Source organism: Solanum verrucosum, unplaced genomic scaffold (assembly GCF_900185275.1).
Source record: "Solanum verrucosum unplaced genomic scaffold, falcon-dt-bn FXZP01000049.1, whole genome shotgun sequence".
Lineage (NCBI taxonomy): Eukaryota > Viridiplantae > Streptophyta > Magnoliopsida > Solanales > Solanaceae > Solanum > Solanum verrucosum.
In genome coordinates, this window is record NW_026020221.1 from 6,162,104 (window position 1) to 6,173,312 (window position 11,209).

Here is an 11,209-nt window from a genome sequence, read left to right on the forward strand (position 1 = left end):
TATGTACATATTACCCATAATAATCTTGATACATAAAAACTCATACGACATGGAACAATCTGCAAACATTAAAAAATTCGGTGATACATTATATGAAATACATTCTTTCCAATTTTCAAAGCCAACACCTATCTAACAACAAACTAACACATATCGACACAATTTTGTAACCATCTTATAACATTTACTAAGTACATTAAAATTATCAATGATACAACCATTCACAAAAATCTAAGATTGATATATATTAATGTATCATCCACATTTGTCTTGATCAAAACAAGTAATTTACATATCTTAATTGTTACACTATTTATATGTACAATATACACAATAATAACCTGATACATTATACAAATCTGTGATACACACACTCGATATTCAAAACATATCTTATTCGTCTCAATTGTTAATCCATTTATTACATGTATCATACACAATATATTATGATGATACATTTTTATACAAATCACATCCGTATACAAAATAATGACCACATCATAATCTATAGATACAAAATTACAATACATGCGGGTCGTTTACCACTAATGTATCATGACTTACATATTCACATCAAAACGACAAAACTAAACTATAACAATGATACATTAAAAAAAACTATATACCAATGGTGGAGAGGACAGAGGGAATGGTGGAGGAAGTGGTTGAACGGCCGGAGATGGAAAAGAAGATAATACAAAAGATAATTCCTTTGTCAGATAAGAAGCTAATGAATTAATGACACAAACACCATATGGAAAATCACAGTTTCTTATATATATATATCCCTCCACTCCCTATGATGTACCCATGAGTTCTTGATTATCCTCGCAAGGTATCTTTCCCAAGAAGAATTTCCACACAACAACTGTAAATGCAACGGTTGATATTGGATTACAGAGCATTATTTGTGTACCAACAAACCAAATGAAGAAACCACAATAATCGGGGCGCCGAACAAATCTATAGATCCCATTCGTAACCAACTGAAGATTTTCCTCATGATAAACCTTTATTAGATGAGTGAAGGCTTGGTCTGCTATCACAATTGCCAACTTCCTAATGAAGGGCAATTCCTCTTGTGAAACTTTTACGATTTAAAATTGATGGAGAAGATGAAAATCTAAATTTTGAATTTTGTGAAGCTGTTACAGATTGGAGTGGATTGATATCAATCAGATCTGCGTGAATTATGGGAAAGAAAATCAATTTTATGTTAATATCCATATTGAGCTCAACAAACAACTTTTATAATGTATCACAATTAATGTATCCGGATGAAACTTATGTATTTGGATGGCTGATATTTTAAGGGATTTTTGTAAAATAGAAAAGAGTAGGGATAAAATGTAATTTAGGTCTTACACTATGTGATTTATGTAAGTTATACTTATTTTTATCTTGAAAAGGTAGAGAACATAAATTCTAAGACACAGATCACTTGCGTTGGATAAAAGAAGCCATAAGTTTGATCAAATCTTTAGATTTCTCAGCTTGAGGATTCTTACACTGGAAGACGTGACCTTCACCTTCAACTTCAATTAACTCAATTTCCCCTTTCCATCCGCTTTTCTTCACAACTTCGACGAATTTTGTCCCAATTTCTGCTGGGATAAGTTCGTTTTGCTCTCCCGTACACACAAAAAGTCTCGAGCACCCTAGCATCGATAAGCCAGGGCTTTTTTTGTCGAGACTGGATTAACCATTGGATTATCATTTCCCCCTTCAGAGAGCGGGCAAATGTTATTCCAAAGCTTATAAGCCAAACCTTTATCGATGTTTTCAATCGATGGTATTATCAAATAAGGAAATGCAAGTATTGAAGAATTACAAACTGTATAGAAGCAGAATGGAGAATTTTTTCTCTGTGTATTTCAATTCTCAATATGTACAACTATATATAGGAATAATAACAAAGAAGCAAAAGAATATTCCTAAACACTTGTCTATCTCTAATTGGACTAAAATCTAACAAACTAACCAAATTGTATTTGTTGATCACGTGACCTCTTATTGTTTCTAATGTGTGGAGAGGATTATATCCAGCACAAGATGATCTAACGGATGTGACAATGCCAGGTGTCTTGTTTGTAGGCAAATCCAAAACAGCTAGTGAAATTTGAAAATAAGACTTAAGATCCTTGTTTATTGTTTCTACCGCCATTACCTCCACTTCTCCTCTACTCTTCTCTTTAGAATTAATATCATTAATGGAGGCTGATGATGAATTGATAATGTCAACACCCCCCTTCAAGGTGGAGGGGCTCGAAGAGACACCAATCTTGCCAATCAAAGAGGTATGAGAGGGACCACAAAGTGGTTTTGTGAATAAATCTGCAACTTGTGAAGATGACGGCACAAAATGAAGAGAGATTAAACCAAAGAGAAATTGTTGACGCACAAAGTGACAATCAATTTCAACGTGTTTTGTCCTCTCGTGAAAAATAGGATTTCGTGCAATGTGAATTGCGGCTTGACTGTCGGAGTGAACTGGTATGGGCAAAGATGGAGGAGCTGACAAATCACCGAGAAGACGATTGAGCCATGTGACTTCAACGACGACTTGTCACATAGACCTATATTCTGCTTCGGCAGAAGAAAGGGAGATGGATACTTGCTTTTTAGATTTCCATTAGATAGGGGATCCACCGAGACTTATGAAAAAACCACTTACAAACCTTCGTGAATCAAGACAATATGCCCAATCCGAATCACAAAAAGCCATTAAATCCAGTGAAGGAGTGGCTGAGAGATAGAGACCTTGGCCAGGGTCTGTTCGAAGGTATCTTACCACACGATGTGCAGCATGAAAGTGGGAAAGTCTGGGTTCATTCATGTATTGGCTGAGGTGTTGAAATGCAAAAGAAAGATCGGGTCTTGTGTGTGTTAGATAGTTTAACTTTCCTATGAGTGCGATGAATTATTGGTTCCACAAGAGGCTCTCCAGAAGTGGATGAAAGCTTGATTGAAGGATCAAAGAGGAGAGGAAACAGAGGGCAAATGGACACAATCAAATTCTGAAATCAGGTCGAGGGCAAACTTTCTTTGGTTCATAATGATGCCATGGGACTCTCACAGTATCTCCAATCCCAGAAAATAATGTAAGTGTCCCATGCCTTTTACTCTGAATTCAGCATGAAGGAACTCTTTTAGAATAGACAATTCAATGGGATCATTACCAGTGAGAACAATATCGTCAACATAAACTGCTACCAAACAAACAGAATCCCCTATTTTTTTTTAAGAAAAGGGAATAATCATTTAGAGAGGATGAGTATCCCTTAAAGTTCAAAGTTGCTGCAAGGCGAGAATACCACTGTCGTGATGCTTGTCTCAACCCATATAATGATTTTCTAAGATGACAAACATGATCTAGACTAGGTGGAGTCATACCCGTAGGAAATTTCATATGAATGAGGAGGAGGGATATCATGAGTCTGAATAGTAGAATTATCATAATGTTGAGGTGTTGGATGTGTAGAATCATCCTAGAGGGGAGAAGTGTAAGGAAACAATGGATGAGGGAAAGACTGATAAGAGAAAGGAAAAATAGATTCATGAAACTGAACATTTCTCGAGACAAAAACATTTCTGGTTTTGAGGTTCAAAAGCTTATATCCCTTTTACTCAATAGGATATCCCAAGAACACACAACGGACAACCCTATGAGCAAATTTAGGTCTGCCTTGAGATAATGTAAAAGCAAAACATAGATAACCCAAAACTTCTCAGATAATGATAGGAAGACAGTTTGTTAAACACCATTTCGTATGGAGTCTTCCCTTTTAGAACTGAAGAAGGGAACCTATTAATCAAGAGTGTTGCGGTCAGTAAGCATTCTCCCCAGAAAGAAATAGGCAACTTGGATTGGTGTAATAGGGCTCTAAATGTCTCTAAGAGATGTCTATGTTTTATTTCAACCACCCCATTTTGTTCTGGGGTGGCAGTACACGATGTTTGATGCAAAATTCCTTGAGAAAGAAAAAATTGTGAGTTATTAGTCCCACTTCCAAGCTCTAGAGCATTATCAGACCTAATCACTTGTACTTTACTGCCAAATCGTCTATCTACCATATCAAGAAAGTATTTGATCATGGTAAAAACATTACTTTTGGTACTTAATAAGTAAGTCCACGTAGCTCTGCTGAAATCATCGACTATGGTAAGAAAGTACCGAAAACCATTGTAGGTTTGAGACTTGTAAGGACCCCAAGTGTCTACATGAATAAGTTCAAAAACTTTGGAAGTTTTAATGGAACTTGAGGGAAAGGGAAGCTTGGATTGTCTTGCTAAAGGACAGATATCAAAAACACAATTAGAATCATATGGAAGAGTAAAAGTAAGAGATGTAATTCTTTTCATTGCATGAATTGGCAAATGCCCCAGTCTGATATGCCATAATATTACATCACTTTGCTTTCTTATAGGAGTAGAAACTGAATTACATTTGGAGTAGACATCCTTAGGTGAATACAAAGAACAAATAGAACTAAAAAGCTGAGAACACAACGTAGAAGTGTTGAGATGATAGAGTCCATTCACAACATCACCAAGTGCCAGAGGGGTCTTCACTGAATGGCCCTGTAAAACACAATCAGAAGAAAAGAAGGTGAGTAAACAATTCAGTTGCACACACAATTTGTGCACTTATATTAGATTGATTCTGAAGGAAGGAACAAATAAAACATCAGTGAGAATAATATCATGAGAAAGAGTGACTGTTCCTTTGTGAGTTACCCTCACTTTGTAGGAATTAGGCAAATTGACAATGAGGGGGAAAGGTAAGGCAAGAAGAGATGTGAAAAACTTTGAGTCATAAGACATATGCTCAGTTACTCATGTATCTAAAATCCAAGAACTAGAATTAGCATATGTAAGATACACTGCAGGATTATGGAAAATATTACCAGCATAGTTCAACATGTTAGCATTGACCTCTGAAGGTGAGGACATATGTTGTGTGATTTTAGCTTGTTGAAGAGGCTGCATCAGCTGATTAATTTGTTCATGAGTGAACTGTGGTCCTTCATTCCTTGCTTTTGTGCTGAAACCATTTCCTTTTCCATTTTCTGCCATAACAGAGTTTCCTTGAAACATTCCAGATGATTTCTTAGTTTTAGTAAGCTTAAAATCCGGAGGAAAGCCTATGATTCTGTAGCACTTGTCAAAAGAGTGACATGGCTTCTTACAACATGAACAAATAAGAGTATTCTTTCTATTTCTAAAATCAGAACCTCCTTGAAAGCTGTTAGGTCCTGGGTTTTTCTGTTGTGCAGCCATTAAAACAGAAGAATCAACAGGAAAGTTAGAGCTAGCATAACCCTCTCTTTGTTTTTCATCCTGAATTAGCAAGGAATAAACGTGATTAACATTTGGCAATGGTGATTGCATAAGAATATTATTTCTTACACCTGCATATGTTTCATCCAACCCCATAAGAAATTGAATTAGCCTTTCATCTTGCTTTGATTTGAACATTTTTATCTTTCCCTCACAGGTACAAGTGTAGGAGCAAACAAAATTATTGTCCATAGTATCCAGCTCATCCCAAAGAAGCTTGATCTTAGTAAAATATCCTACTACATCAGGGGATCCCTGCACAAGATCATTTAGTTCTCTCTGCAAGTGGTATAGTTTTGCACCATTTGCCTGTCCAAATCTATTTTCCAAGTCTGTCCAGAGTTCTTTCGCAGAATTAGAGTAAAGGACGCTACCTGCAATTTCCTTAGAAAGTGAGTTAAGTAACCAAGAAATTACCATGTCATTGCATCTTCCCCAGAGCTTGTGATTAACTGAACCAATTGTTGGAGCTTGATAGGTTCCATCAATGAAGCCCAACTTGTTCTTAGTTAAAAGGGCTATCAAAACAGATCTCTTCCAACCTCCATATCCTTTTCCATCGAAGGTGGAGTTGAGTAGAGTCATCCCTGGTGAGTCTGAAGCATGAAGAAAGAAAGGGCTGCTTGAGTCCAATGCCTCAGAAGTATTTGTGACAACAACATCAGGTGTTATTTGGATTCAAGGAAAAAGAAGAACTGAAGAAGAAGAAAATGAGCAAAGGATTTTAACCTTGTTCTGATACCATGAAGAATTACAAACTGTAAAGAAGTAGAATGGAGAAATTTTTCTCTGTGTATTTCTCTTCTCAATATGTACAACTATATATAGGAAAAATAACAAAGAAGCAAAAGAATACTCTTATACACTTGTCTATCTCTAATTGGACTAAAATCTAACAAACTAACCAAATTGTATTTGATGATCACGTGACCTCTTCCTTTATTGTTTCTAATGTGTGGAGAGGATTATATCCAGCACAAGATGATCTAACGGATGTGACAATGCCAGGTGTCTTGTTTGTAGGCAAATCCAAAACAGCTAGTGAAATTTGAAAATGAGACTTAGGATCCTTGTATATTGTTTCTGCCGCCATTACCTCCACTTCTCCTCTACTCTTCTCTTTAGAATTAATATCATTAATAGAGGTTGATGATGAATTAATAATGTCAACAAGTATTGCATCCAAAAGTTTCACATCTCCGATCAATTTTTCCCTCCCGGCTCTCATGATCATAATATAAACTATATTGCCTCCAGCACTATTACCCCCTACAAACACACGGTTGAAATCACCGTGATTTTCAATCCACGGTATCAAAAACAAAGTGTGATATGACCCACTGAAGATCATCCCAACAATCCTGGATTGTCTGGATGTCATGCTCAGGGGCAAGACAGTAATCTATAGAAATCGCTATGCAATTTGATTCGAAAACCAGATGGTTGAGGTAATAATGCTCTGTTTTGAAAAATGCAGATCCTATTACAAGTCCTCCGCCGCGGTAATACACTAGGACAGGGAGTTTTTTGGAAGGTAGAGTCTAGCGGAGACGTGAGAAGAGATTTTCATGTCTTTTGATGACACACCAGTCGTTGGATCTTCCAGCGATGGTGGAACTTCATGTACACCAGCAAGTTCGTAGAAATGTTCTACTCAACCGTCTTTATAGAGTCGATAGAATGGGAAGAAATCGATGACGCCATCATTGTTGTTGTTGTTCTTGTTGTCGTTGGAAGAGGCCATAGTTGAAACAAAGTATGCAAATGTTAGAAAAACAGAGTATGGAAATATTGTATTTTGGGTTGGAGATGAATGGAACATATTGTAGTTTATATAGAGAGAAAAAAAAAGGTCACTCTTCGCTTAGTCTATTTTTTTCATGTTTTATTTTCAACATTAATTATTTATTTTTCAAATCAGTTTCAAAATTTAAGAGCATACATCAATTAGTACGAAGTATTTTGATAAAATATTCATGTTGATCTTTATTTCTCAAAAGATATGAAAAGTTGAAAATGAACAAGTAAAAGTGAACTAAGAGAGTACTCTCTCTATCTTACTCTATATGACATATTTCGAATTTCAAAGTCAAACAATTTTATTTTAACTCTAATTTTGAGCTTTAGATTTTTAAGTGTTTATATTTTAAAATTACTATTGATTTTTAAAAATGTAAAGAATATAATTTTAAAAAAATAAATGCACGATAGATAAATACTTCTAGAAGATAATAGTACAAAAATCAGGATAGTACCTCGAAACTGACCAACTAAGATAGGTACTAGAGGACTTGAGACAAGGGCAGAGCTACATCTAGCTAAGGGAGGTCAGATGAACAATCTTCGTCAGATTTTTTTTTTGCAAGTATATATATTAAATATCGATATTTTTGAATATATACTAATTGATGAACACCCTTGACAAAGTAAATAAAATATAGCCTAATAGTTAAGGCCGTTCAAATTAACTTTGGGGACTTGGATTGAGCCCAAAATTAGACATTTTGTTTAAATTTTAAATTTTGTTATTTAAGTTAAAAAAGAGAATAGAAATGACAACAAAATTTATTTTTTTTACTTGTTCAAAAGTATGAACATTCTTGAAAAAAAATCTTAGCTCCCCATTCTGACCAAAAGAAGGCATTTACATTTGTAGGAAAAGAGTAATAAATGAATAGGATGGACAGCCACATATAGGCAAATAGGGTATTTTGTGTCTATCAATGTCTTTTTTATTTAATAGAAAATTTATGGAAATTAACTACTCTATATAACCTAAAGAAATTCGGCGAAAATTCAAAGGATTCATATTATCCAGGATTATTTTAAAACTTGGAATATCTTGATCTGTTTAATAATCTCATAAAATTTAAAAAATATAATAATTACTCATTTAAAAAGTAGTAGTATAATTTAGAGAATACATGTTATATATATATATATATATATATATGTTTTATATATTCATCAACCCAGAGCTATTAAGTGCATTAAAGTGGGAACTGCATAGCATCGAGAGTAATATCCAACACGCAAATAGACGCATAGGAGTCCAAAGAAACTATTAGTTTACTAATTTAGTTCCTTTGGACTCCTATGCGTCTATTTGCGTGTTGAATATTACTCTCTATGCTATGTAGTTCCCACTTTAATGCACTTAATAGCGCTAGATTGACTAATGTTGGTCGATTTGATGAATATAGACCCCCGTGATTATAAAGTTTGTCTGTTAAGTCTGTTGTTTCTAATATTTCTAGATATAGGGTTAAAACCTCTTTTATTTTCTGCCACTCGAATTTAGTCTGTAATTCTCTATATAAGTACCAATAATTTAACCTTAATTGGTTGACAAAAGGGTGTTTTTTCATATATTATAAAATACTATATCAATTAGCTGAAACTAATTTGTATTCTTTAAACAATGTGTACCCAATGTTGACACCCCAATTTTGACCCTGCACAATATAAATTAATTTGTCGAGCTTCTTCAATTTCAAATGATTTAAAGTAATTAGTTTTATAAAAATTAAAAAAAAAAGATAATAAAATAAAATAAAATAAATATAGTTTGCAAGTCATTTTAAATAGTTTCGTCACTTTGTAAATGATATATATGTTTTATATAATTATGTGTACAATTAATGTATTTTACATTCAAAAAATCACCTCAAAAAGATTTTTATTTTAAATGTTTTATTAGTGATGATTGTAGTTTTGAATTAATGAGTCTTATGAAATTCGAAATGCTTGCAAGTTATTTTTAAAAGTAATTTTGTCTTTTGTAATAATTTTAAAATAATGAATACGTATATTTCCACAATCACGTTAATTTATAATATTTGAAAATCATCAAAAAGATTTTACAATTTTTAGTTAAATATTGTATTAGTTTAGGTTAAATTATGGTTATAATTTTGAGTAGTTAATTTATAATTGAGTTAATTATTTTATTTTGTTAAGATTAAGAAGCTTGTTAATTAATCAATATTAATTCATCCTAATTAAATTTTAGTCAAATTCCCTAAGTTAAACTCAATTTGGCTAACTTCTTAATTTCCATTGGCCATAATTGCAATTCATGTGGCCATTTCCTATTTTCAAATCCAACTATCTTTTTATCCCACTTCTTGGACCATTTTTCAGCCCATTCCCAATCCTTTTCAGCAACCTTCCAGCCGGCCCAAATCCCATTAGCAGCCCACCAATTCAATTCCAGAAACCCATTCCAGCAAATACATACAACACCAACTCTTCATCCAAACTTCAGCCCATTCTCAACTCCAAAAGACCCAACCCATATCCACCAATACATACATAACATACAACATCATTATGTACAGCAGTACATACGCCGCCCCGCTCTGTTTCTTCTTCTTCTCCACGCAAGAACATCAAGCAAAAGGCTGCAAACGAAACCCAGAAAATTCAGCGAGAAATCCACAGACGTCAACTCATCCCATCCCCTCTTCCCCTTTTGTCAGAAATCTCCATACTTCCTACTGTTTGCCTTTGAAAAGAGGAAAAAATTAAAAAAAAAACGTTTTGAATCTTTTTTTTTCTCAACAGTTTCCCCCCTAAAATCACCCCAACTTCCTCTATAAATAATTTTTACATTGATGAGGAGGGTGGAACAAGTTTGGAAATTGGATTTTTGACATATTTTAGAATTCGATTATTTGACGATAAACATTTAAACTTAAGAATTTTATATCTAGCTTTCTGATTCTAAGTTCCAAGAAGATCGACGCTTAGATTTTCTAGCTTATTGTTGTATTTAGATTTCATAATAGAAGAGTCTCCGCTCTCAAGCTCGTTGTCGTCCAGTCGCTGCTCCGGAAAAGGTATACTTCTCCATTTTTTGCGTCCTTTCCTATTCTAACTGTAATTTGTTGTTTGATGTGGCTGATTAAATTTTACTTACTTTTCTCGTCTAAATCCTAATTTTCCACCCTTAGTATTGCAGTATTGGCTTGTTTCATAGTTTGTTCTTGCTAACTTCCAGTAAAAGATAGAGTTCCGGTTATATTAAGTTGCTATTTTTTTTCCGTTTTCAACCATGACTAGAATGTGTATGTAGGTCGATTTCCGGCTGTTACTATTTTATTGAATTAGCTCTTATAACATTGTTGCGGTTGGCCTTGAATCTTTATCAATCTTAGCTTATGCCTATTGTTTTATTTAAAATAGTATTTTGGACTGATTTAAGAGTCTCCACTTAATTTTTCAGAAAAAATCAAGAAAACTGTTGTTTTCAAAGACTAAAACAGAAATCTAGTGAAAACTTAAAAAGGGTTCGAGGTTCTTATTAGCATTTCGGGAAGGGTTTGAAAGCACCCGAAATGTCCGCTAATATGCGGTTATCCGACAATTAATTCTTTGGCTAAAATGTTTAAACTTAACTTGATTTGCGAAATTGTACTACTTTTTAGTTAGGACCATAGAAAATAATGAAATATTATTTAAGTGAAATATTTCATAAACTTATTTATTTATCATTTATTTATTTATTTTTTAGTCAAGTTAAAGATGAGTAATTTAGTTAAGTAATTAATTCAAAATAGGTATCTTTCGGGGATTTGAATATTTTCGACCTTAAGATTAACAACAAACATTGACAAGTAAATAATATAATGAAAATAAATAGGGAAAGAGACTTGGGCCCAAATTTGGTTTTCCTATCCGTCTGGGCCAGTATTTGGGCCCATTTTCGTTTTGAGCCTTTGGCCCATTTGAATTACTTGTACCTGTCCTAAGAACTAACAAGTATAACGAATAAGTGGGCTTAGGCCCAAAAATAATAGAATACAACTTTTTCTATATAAAAATTGGGCCTTGGCCTAATCTTTTCAATTCTCCCTGATGCCAAATT

The 11,209-nt window shown here is 33.9% G+C and overlaps 1 pseudogene; it reads right to left on the minus strand.

Moving 5' to 3' along the window:
• Positions 1 to 1,437: 1,437 nt before the first annotated feature.
• LOC125831052 (catharanthine synthase-like) lies at positions 1,438 to 7,084 on the minus strand (annotated as a pseudogene).
• Positions 7,085 to 11,209: the final 4,125 nt, after the last annotated feature.